The sequence below is a fragment of the Miscanthus floridulus genome, chromosome 19 (genome assembly GCF_019320115.1).
Source record: "Miscanthus floridulus cultivar M001 chromosome 19, ASM1932011v1, whole genome shotgun sequence".
In the NCBI taxonomy this organism is placed as follows: Eukaryota; Viridiplantae; Streptophyta; class Magnoliopsida; order Poales; family Poaceae; genus Miscanthus; species Miscanthus floridulus.
The window spans coordinates 11,605,549-11,616,312 of NC_089598.1; the positions used below are offsets into that span (position 1 = coordinate 11,605,549).

General features: G+C 48.2%; 1 pseudogene; it reads left to right on the forward strand.

Annotated features, from left to right (window-relative positions):
- Nucleotides 1–649: 649 nt before the first annotated feature.
- Nucleotides 650–2,910, forward strand: LOC136527475 (protein-ribulosamine 3-kinase, chloroplastic-like; annotated as a pseudogene).
- The last annotated feature ends 7,854 nt before the right edge of the window (nucleotides 2,911–10,764 follow it).

Here is a 10,764-nt window from a genome sequence, read left to right on the forward strand (position 1 = left end):
TGGGTAGTTTCTGGATTAGGCCCGTTAAAGATACGAAGGCACGTTGAATCAGCGGTCTTTTAGGATATCCACATAAGTTCTTTTTATTTAGTGCGTTAGATCGAAATTCTACGACACAGATGAGGAACGTCACGACCAACCTTCATCCGTGCATTCCACATTCAATCAAGCAGGGGACGGCGACGTGCATGGTCGGTGCCTAATTAGGCCACGCATGCGAGTACGATTCACCGATCATGCACTTAGACATGCATCCATTGTTTTTATTTCGTCCTTTCCACGTTGCAGCCCGCCGGGAATCCCGTCTCCAAACCTCGCCGTCATTCAATCGTCGCTAGCCGATGGTGCCTCGTCCTTCAGTCGTGTCGTGCACGGCATGGACCCCACCTCCCACTCCTTTCCTTCTTCATCCCGCTGGAGCAGCTCAGGGCCCCATACCGCCAGAGCAAACCACGACGCCGAGCTACTCCGCCTCACCTCGCTCCTCCTCGCACCTGCGGCTCCTCCCGAGCCACGCTGCGCTCCACCGCGCTATTCCTCGGCATGTGGCCGCCGTGCCCGCCCCGGTCCGCGCTGGACCGCCGCCCCTCGGCGCTGCCCTCCTAGAGCGATAGCCACCGCGCCTAGGAGCGCCATCGCCGGTCCCCCCCCCCCCCCCCCCCCCCCCCCCCCTCGCGAGCGCGCCCGGGTCGCAGTGCCTTCCGCCGTCGCCGCGCCTCCTGCCCTGCCAGCGCCGCCCATCCGCGCTCCTTGCGACTCCACTGCGCGGACGCTTCTTTCGCCTGCCGCCGTGCGCGCAAGCGTGCCTGGGCCCGTGTTGCCGCGCCGCTCCACCTCCGTTGCCTGCTGCCCCGCAGCACCTGCCAAGGCCGGCCCCGCCGACGCCCCACGCGCCGCCCCGCCGTCGTCCGTGCCGGCCCGCCTGCTACCTGGAGCCGGTGAAGCGCCCCCGCCGCTGAGCCGGTTCACCTCCACCGCCGTCGCCCCATGACCGCCTGCGTGCGTGCGTGCGTGGCCACCATGCCGTGGGCCGCCTCGGGCCATGTCGTCGATGACCGCGTGCATGGCCGGGTCCGATGCTGCCCCTGTGCTGCCTGGTCGCCGGCTGCAGCGCCGCCAGCGGCTCTGCCCCCACCCCACCGACGGCACTAGCTGCCCCCTCCCCTCCTTCTGTTACTGGCGCCAACGAGGGCCCCCTGCATCCGGCGGCGGCCACCCTCCCCGTCCCTCCCTCCGGTGATGAGGAGGATCCGTGCAGGGGCGCCGTGGATTGATCCCCTTCGAGCTCCGGCCTTCATCCTCCACCCCATCGATGGCGTCAGCGGCCTTCACGCTGCCGGTGGCGTCTCTGCGTCTGCGTGCCGTGGTTGGTGGCGGCACTGACGGGCGGATCCCCCGGCTTCCCCCGCAGGAGGCCGGACGCATCGGCGGTGGGTGGCCAACGCTCCGAAGCTGCTCCTCCTCTTCTGCGATGGCGTGCCCAGGCCTGCGCGCTCGTACTATTGGAAGGTAGTATCGTTTTATGAACCATGGTCTTAGTTCAGGTGTATCGGAAGTTGAGAACCCCTCTGTCAGTCTCCCTAATCCACCTGTTTTGTTATTGCAGCACTCCACAAATTAACACTTGGACTGATGACTGGATTGAGTTTTACTCCAAGCATAGATTGGGTTACCAGTTGGAGTTGGCATCGAGACGGTACGGAGATTCCACCATACTCGAAAAAGGTACAGTTGGAAAAAGACGATTAAGTTGGTATTTATCATTTCTCTCACGGTCTGCCATTGTTCTTGGCTAAGTTTTGCTAATAGTGTAGTAACTGATTTTTCCCTATTCCTTTCTGCATAAATTCCTATGCGCAGGTCAGCGATTGATCAAGAATATCCGCCCACTTTTTGATGGAGCTGTTATTGAGCCCTGCTTGCTTCATGGTGATCTCCGGAGCGGAAACATAAGCTCTGATAGCAATGGGGATCCTGTAATATTGGATCCTGCTTGCTACTGTAAGTAAAATTGACTGATTTTAGCATTCAAATTCAGGATCATGAGTAGTGATTGCAAAAGGATGAATTTACTTGATTCTTTCAAGTAATTTTCATCAAAGGTATTCTATTTTAAATGTTCTGTTGCTGAAGTTCCCACAATGTGTTGCATAAGTTACCAGCAAACAATTTACAAAGACATGATTACCGGTTCTTCAATTGCAGATGGACACAACGAGGCAGAGTTTGGGATGTCCTAGTGTGCTGAATTTGGTGGGGACTTCTATAATGCCTATTTTCAGGTACCCATTGATTTTTGGTGAAGATTTGGTTGGAGCACCGCCAAGGGCTCACGTGCAAACGGATAATAGTCATACTTAACAAACCACCGTCCGAGGTTAATGGTTACGGGTCAGATTTGTTTTGTGGAGTTACCTTTTGTTGGCCTATAAAGTCCCAGACCTGAAAACTCTAGCAGGAAGGTTCCTTTGGTAAAGAATGGTGTCAACAACATAGTTATTGTCTTACGCCATCGAATAAGGCGGTCCAAGTGTTGGCGTGGAAATTGCTTACTTGTTTTGTAGGCAATATCTTTCGAGCACTGCCACAAAATAGAGTTACCACCTCCAGCTTTGCTTCCTGAGTGCTTGTCTTTCTCTAGTCCTACTAAAATTCCAAGCCTTGTGGTCGGTGGATTACTCACTTCTTCACTATTTTGATGGAGACATTAACAGTACTTTTACTCTTACTCTAATATAGGTGATGCCGAAACAGCCAGGGTTTGAGAAGAGGAGGGACCTCTACCTCCTCTACCACTACCTGAATCACTACAATCTTTTTGGCTCCGGGTACCGTTCATCAGCTATGTCCATAATCGAAGACTACTTATATGTGCTGGCGGCTTAGTTTCTTCTGTTTATTCTCACATGAAAATAGAAGCAACGATGTACCTGTGCATAACATATTCCATAGCCTCTTGAGCTACCAAGCATGTCAGACTCAAATGTGAAGTGGATCGATGGGCTCCAGTTCTCATCATTGTACTGCCCTCCACCCCAGGATGTGGAGCAGAAGAAGGTATCTTTCTTGCTTCTTGAGTTTTGTTGTCTATGCTATAATTTTCACGATACTTGATGTAGATCGCAAACACCTTTGGTCTTTTCTTGTTTGAAGGCACAAATTTTGGCCTATGTCGAGTACTTTGGCCAGTTTACAGCAGCGAGCAATTCCCTGAAGATATAGCTCAGGTACCTCATCTCCTACAACGGTTTAGTATTTGTTGTGGCAAAATGTATGCCAGATGTGTTTACCTTATTTACCCTTTTTTTTGCTTCTGTGCAGCTCATTCAAAGTTCCTGTCCATCAAAAGAAAGTCGCTTGGTAGATGAAGTGTTGGGTAATACAAACTTCTTATGGACAATTGCCTGGAAATCCAAGAAAGAATTTGATTGCTTTTACTTGCATTGTACAGCAGCTTTTGTTCTCCATCATCCGGATCATGGTCATGCAGTTGTACATCCAATTCTTTCACACATCATAGATGGGACGCTGTGCTATGATAGGCATGGTCCCCCATTCAGCTCCTTCATCTCTTTATTTAGCCATACTTCTGAGGTGAGGCCATTACTATCGTTGTTAGTTTCAGTTCTCTTTGTGTTGACTTTGAGTTTCACAATTCTATACTGTTTCTCATTAACAATTTTCACCGCAGCAAGAGTACTCGGAGCAGTGGGCCTTGGCCTGTGGAGAAATTCTGTCTTGACTCACTACAATAGGCCAATATTCAAAGTTGAGCGCCAACATAGTGAAGCTGAATGTAGCAGCACATCTGATCAGGCAGCATCTAGTGATTCCACATATAAGAAATCTAATAATTCTCCAGGAAACGAATCTGACCGGAAGCCATTGAGGCCACTAACCCCGTGGATCACTGACATATTGCTAGCTGCAACTTTGGGCATTCGAAGTGACTATTTTCCATGGTGAGTAATATTATTTGTATTTGACCTTTTTTTGTTTATTGAATCTCCTTAAAGCTCCAGATTATGTATTTTAATCAACAATGTGTATATCATGGACAATGTATACACGGAATTCAACAAACAGCTAGCCATGATAATACAGGAGTAGGGGAAGGAATTCATTATCTAGTTATCAGAAGGTACTGGAACCGCTGGGTTTGAAGGCCATTCTTATGGAAGACAGGCGATGTGGCCATTAAACCACGGAAGGTACACATCATTTTCTCATTATAAGTCATCTTATATAGTACAAAGACACTTCATGTTGCCCACAGTTTCTATCGGCATGGCTTGGCCACATTATCACATTCTTAATGCATGAGCACTGATCAGCTACTCAACCGGCATCTATACCTGCAACTATGGTCACTTGATCTATTTACCTAATTATTTAAACTGTTTCTAGGGATGTGAGAAAATCGGGAGGTGGAAAAGATATGCACGCCAATCATCTCTGTGAGAGAACTGCATTGGTATTTTCCTAAACAAACAAAGAAAAGAAAACTTCTTGTAATTTCGTTGCTGCGGTAATGAAATTTGGTTTTACCGGTGTGGAAAAAACAAACAAAGAAAAGAAGAATAGACCAGTCGCTGCCTCAATTATCGGATGCTTTGGTGCTCCTGCTCCGTCACCTTTGGACGTCAATGAGATGCTAGCTTCAATTGGGGAGGTGCATAGAGATCTCAGTTGCCTAGAGGTGTCGCCTTCAGTGGCTAGCTTGCTACTACGTCCGTTGCTTCTCTTAGAGTTGATAGTGGTCTTGGTCTTGGTCGTGAATTGTTTGTATGTAATTGCCTAATTATGAATTCTTGATCCCTGTGAAACGTTACAGGGATCGTTCTGGTTTTGGTAAGCCTGGGCTTACTAAGACCATTTGTTGTAAATCTTCTTTCCTTTAATGCGAAAAAAAGAATAGATGGAAGGATCAACTTCTTACATTTTTTAGATCTACATCAGAGTTTTAGACTTGCTTTTGTGCCTGATGAGACTTCCTGAAACATGTATGCGTGCTGCCCAAGCCCAAGAAGCATGACAAGAATGCCTGACCTCAATATACCGGAATTATAATCCTTGGTTTCGAAACAGAAACGCAGTTAAAGTGTAGCCTGTACGAACTTTATTTAGTTATTACTGACAAGGAACTCACATGGATACCCAGCACTGCTACTATGCTAGGTACGTATAAACCTAACCACAATGACAATTGCAAACGACCTTGCATCACAATATAGCTGGTATAGGAATTGCGGCGCTATTTATTTGGTGAATGTAAGAAATAACTTAATCATGTGTAGTCAAGTTGTGGACAGGCCCTATGCCCTCGAAATTTGAATAAATCCACGAAGCTTGAATATTTATTCAGCTCTTCTTATTTCAACAACTATCTCGGGGCCTCTTGTAGGGTAGCGGGCGCATTACAAAGATATACAGTATGATTGATCCACCATAGTAGGAGTTAGGATAGCAAAGATGGTCGTGGTGAGCTCATCTTCATCTAAGCACATCTTGAGAGTGTTAGCTTCTTGCTTCTAACAATGTACTCCGGCTCCTGCTTGATGTTTTCTTCGATAGTCTCCAGCTTGCAGCACTTTTCTCAGGCTTCTTCTTAAAATGTTGAAATAAGTTGGCATTTGAATAGGGGGCTTATGCGGGTGATTAGTGTCGAGTGTGGAGTGTCTTGTTGTGAAGGGGGGGCTGGGGGGGCATTTTATAGGCGATTGACGTCGGGTTTAGAGGGTGGGTGCGCGTCATTATCGGCGGCGCTGAGCAGCATCGGGGGCTGAGGGAATCAGGTTTGTGGGGGACAGCAGCGGCAGCATCGTGTGGCAGAACCGCCTAATCTAATGCCTCACAGAAGTGCTTGTCTTCCATTAGACACTAAACACTCAAGGGAGAACACTAAATTACTCGATTTCGTCGGGCACACCCCAGGGGAGAACCCGAAAATCCACATTTTTACCACCAGAATCACAAATGAGAGAATAAAGCTTACATCATTCGTAACCATTTCTTACATCACTTTTAATACAACATCAGAGTATAATATTTATTAATATAACAGCGGAATAAAATCATATTATCAGAGTTATAAACAATTTAATTTAACAGCGGAATAGAAACATGTGAACAGAGTTACAGCGGAAATAAACATCTATTAATGACATGATGAAATATTGATATATAGACTACGACAGCAGATTATGAAACTTTCATTTATAAAAGCATTCGGTGAGAGTTGTAAATAAAAACTACGATCGCAGCGTAAAGGAAATCCTCTCTGAGCCCACCAGGAGGAATCCACACACAAAGGTCAGCTCAAGCATCCACCTATCACCTGCATCAGGGGGAATAAAACCCTGAGCACTCAATTGTACTCAGCAAGACTTACCCGACAGGAGAAAAGAAAAGACTCCAAGGATATGCAAGGCTATCTGGTTTGTGGGTTGCATTTGCAGAAAGCATTACTAAGCGTGCGTCCTTATATTCGGTTCTTTATTAATAGCCGCATTGGTTCATTAACTAACCATTCTATGTAAGCACCTGTGCTACTTTCAAGCAGGTGGTAAGCAATCAGATTTCCTGTGTCCACCTTCCATCTTTCATCTTTCAGTTCTTACTACGATGCTAAACCGTAGACAAGCCGTACCGGATAGCCCGGCGATTCGTGAATCAATGCCCCCAGCTAGGTACCCCGAAAACACACGCCCCGCTTGTACCCCAGGCACAAGCAGGACCAACCCATCACTCTCCTATCTCGGGTGTCCAGGTCCCCGTCCAAACTGGGACTCCAAGCCCCCGCCCCTGAGTCCCGGACTCAGTGCGGTGCAAGGACCTCCTCCACCAAAAACAAACCCTGACAGTCGGTCCGGAAAGAGCCGGATCCGCGACAAGAGAGCAACAAGTCTTCCAGGCGCACATACACAAGTATGTGCTCGGGATAATAAGTCTGTGACCTGCCCAGAGTCATATGCAACGATCGGTCCTTAACCGACCAGACAGGGAAAAATGGTGTAACCAAGCTATGACCCGCCTCCGCGGCGACACAACTTCTTACACCCACCAATACCCAAACCATATCCCTGCCCGGTCACCATTTTCATATTTTCCAAGTGATAGTAATCCAATGATATATTTCCTATCTCTCGCGAGTGACAGGCAATCACTCGACTTCTACCGGAGTCCTGTAGCATAGCAATCTACACGATCCTGTCATACTAGTAAGACTCATAGGATAAAGATATATATGCAAGTGGGTTTCATTCAACTCCTTGAAACTTAATGCACAAATATAATTCAAACTGCAGAAAGTAGGGGTTATGCACCGGGGCTTGCCTGGGAAAAATATAATCAGAAGTTAGCTTTCCATCATGGCGACACGATCTCCAAAAGCACCATTCCTCCAGCAACTCCCGACGACTCCGTGATCCACCGACGTCCCTATTATGACATGCAATGTAATGCCATGCAAAGATATAATTAATTGACTACAATCGTGACTCGTATAAATACGCTTTACGCATCTCAAGTTAACGAGCTAGTTCTAACGACGACCGCACTTGGCTACATATTAATGTTGTCACATAAGACGTTATTTCTCAACAATTCTTTTAGTTATATAAATTGACGTTGTTTCTTCATTCCTTCTATCTGATATACTATATTCGGATTAGGACCTCATTGTCTATCTAGCAACTAATTATTGCTAGAAATCTACTGTCGAATTTTTAGAGTCAACACTATAACCAATTGATCACAACAATTTCTAAAAGTTTATATTTTTATAATGTTAAGTATCTCAATTTAATTATATAGGTCCCAACCATATTATCAAACTATGTGAACACAATATACTAATAGCTAGATCGTGATTTTATGAAACTAACAAAAATCGGTTTTACCATTTTTGGATTCCTATATCATTTAATATTGATTTTACAATTTAAACTAGAGACCAATATTTAGAAAGGCATTTCAGAACTGAAAAGAGCCGGCGTCAAATACTCAGCCCAGGCCTGAACAGCGCACGCGGTCCAGTGGCGTGCGGCCCACGCGGCTATCGCGCATACGCGGCCCAGGCACGGGGCGACAGGCCAGCCTCAACGCGGCGCGGGGACAGGGCGCTCGGCCGATGGCCAGACCGTGGCCCAAAAGGCCCGGCGAGTGCTGGCCAGCAGCAAAAGCAGCCCAGGCGGGCGGGGCGCACGTGGCCCAGACGCGGTCAGCGGCGACCGGCCCAGCACGGCGCGGCACATTTTGCAAAAACGCCCCTGCGTTAACCTCTAATTGAAGCAAGATCCCTAGGCACTATTCAATGGAGTCGTGTATTTAGCAAATAGACCATGTATAATGCTTCTTCTTGGACTTTTACCCCTGCCTCACCCTGCTTTCATCTTCCACGAACAGAGCACTAGCGGACTCCGGCCGACAGCGGCAAAAATCCGGCCGCGCTGGAAGCTCTGGCGACCGTGGACCAGACACGGCGAGGACGGGAACGCGGGCGCACGGGCGCGGCGTGTCAGCCCGGTGGTGGCGCGGCCACGACGGCTCGGGCGCGGGTCGTGGACGCGGCGTGGTACTGCGGCAGCGGGACACTTGTGCTCGCGCGGCGTTGGAACGGACGTCCGGAGCAGCGGCGTGAGGGCGAGGAGGGCGCAGGACCACGCGGCTCGACGCGCACCCAAGGAGCAAGGGGAACGACGGTGGACGAGCAGGGAGCAGCGTGCCGAGGGCAGCAGCCAGGTGAGTGCGGTGACCGGACAGCGGCATGGCTTGCGCCATACACCGAAGCCAGCAGCGAAGGTGAGCTGGGAAAAAAAACAGGGCTGGGGTCGCGGCTGCGAGCTCGGCTCGGCCGACAATGGCGGTGGCGCCCACGCCTGGTGCATACGTGCTGGGAGAAGGGAGCAGGGGCACGAGCGCGAGTGCTGGGAGGAGTGGAAGATGGGTCTGCTCTCTTTGTGTTGGAGGCTCGGGTGATGGGCAGAAAAGGAGATGGGGCACGGGCACGGGAAAAGGCCGGCACCAGCGCGGACGGGTTATTAATGCGAGCAGCGGCGCCTTGCCCAACACGTCCAGCGGGAGCTCACGCACGAGCAGCGCGGCGCTGGACGCAGCTCGGCGGGATGCGAAGACAGAGAAGACCGCGCAGTGGAGCAGGGAATGGGCAAGCAGCGAGGGGAAAGAAAGGACGGCGCTGCAGCGGTACTGGAGAACATGTGGTGCTGTACGCGGAGGAGAGGAAACGAGGCAGAGCAACGAGCTGGCCTCGGCGAGAGAAAGAAAAACAAACGAATCGGCAGCCATGAGAGAGAGCAGAGCGGGAGCAGCAGCACGTGGGTCTGCCGATCAGATTCATTGCACTACCACTGCACAGTTGCCGGTGCTTCCATTAGAAATAATTGGACAAGACACTCCCTGACACCAGCAAGAGAAACGTGACAGCAGCAGCAGTAGCCCGGTCAAGAGAAACGTGACAGCAGCAGCAGTAGCCCGGTCAACTTCCATTAATTAGGGACCGTGCGATGTTAATAATTCAGATGACGGATTAATTTCGAACAAGAGAAAACACACTGCTGACGACGGCAGGAAGACGTCCCGTCATCGCTGTGGAGCCGTTCGCTCGCGAGTCAAAACTAAACCAAAGCTTTTCAAAATAAACTCCTGAGCATATATATATATATATATATATGTATATACATATATATATATATATATATATATATATATATATATATATATATATATATATATATATATATATATATATAGTTCAACTTATTAACGGATTCTATTTTATTTATAAAAGTATATATATATATATATATATATATATATATATATACATGGTTCAACTTATTAACGGATTTTATTTTATTTATAAAAGTCGCTTTTCATGCTTAATCTAACAGAACATGCCATTCGCTGGCATCGTCGTTTGACATTCCTAAATATTTCTACGCACTGCGTAATTTAACTTGAGCGTTTATTTGAGTCCGTGAAACTAAGTCACACATGATTCGCTTATCGCCTCAAGTACGATTTAATTTAAAAACCCAAGAAATTCGTTTCGAAAATTTTTCTGAGGCCTAAATCGCGGCGCTAAAAAGGATCGTAACACCGGGGTGTTACACATCGGCCCAATGGAGGTGAGATCACGAGCGGTGTCGTGGGGCAGTGGTGCGACGTGCGGTGGGTGGAGGTGTAGAAGAGACAACGGCGTGACGCTGAGAGGACGGCACCAGTGTGCGAGAAAAGGAGCGCGGGTGAGTGGCCACTGGCGGTGCGCGTGGCTTTAAGTTGCATGCGGTCTTAGGTCAAACATACAACTTGAAAATGAAAGCCTACACTATGTTTGTGGGAGGTCTTTAATTTGTGAAAAGGCGGCTTTAATTTGTTACCTCCTTTGCGATTCATTTCCAATCATAGCTGGTCTGCTTGCATCTGAATGGTTGCTTTTCTTGTAACCCGTTTGTTTTTTGCCTCGAGAACCCTAAGCAAGTCTAACGAGGTCTAAGGGTAAATCGACATAACAAACACAACGGATAAAGCAAAATGCACGTCCAAAACGCCCTTATAAGAGTACAGCATACATGCACTCCCTCTCCCATTCTCAACACATTGTTTGGCTCCTACGACCCGACGGTTCTTAACATCTATGACTGAAATACAATAGAAAGATTACAACACTAGAGGATGGCGATGAAAAGCACTACTAACTACGGGTACATGTCCCCTAGGACAACTCATCTACTTCATCGGACC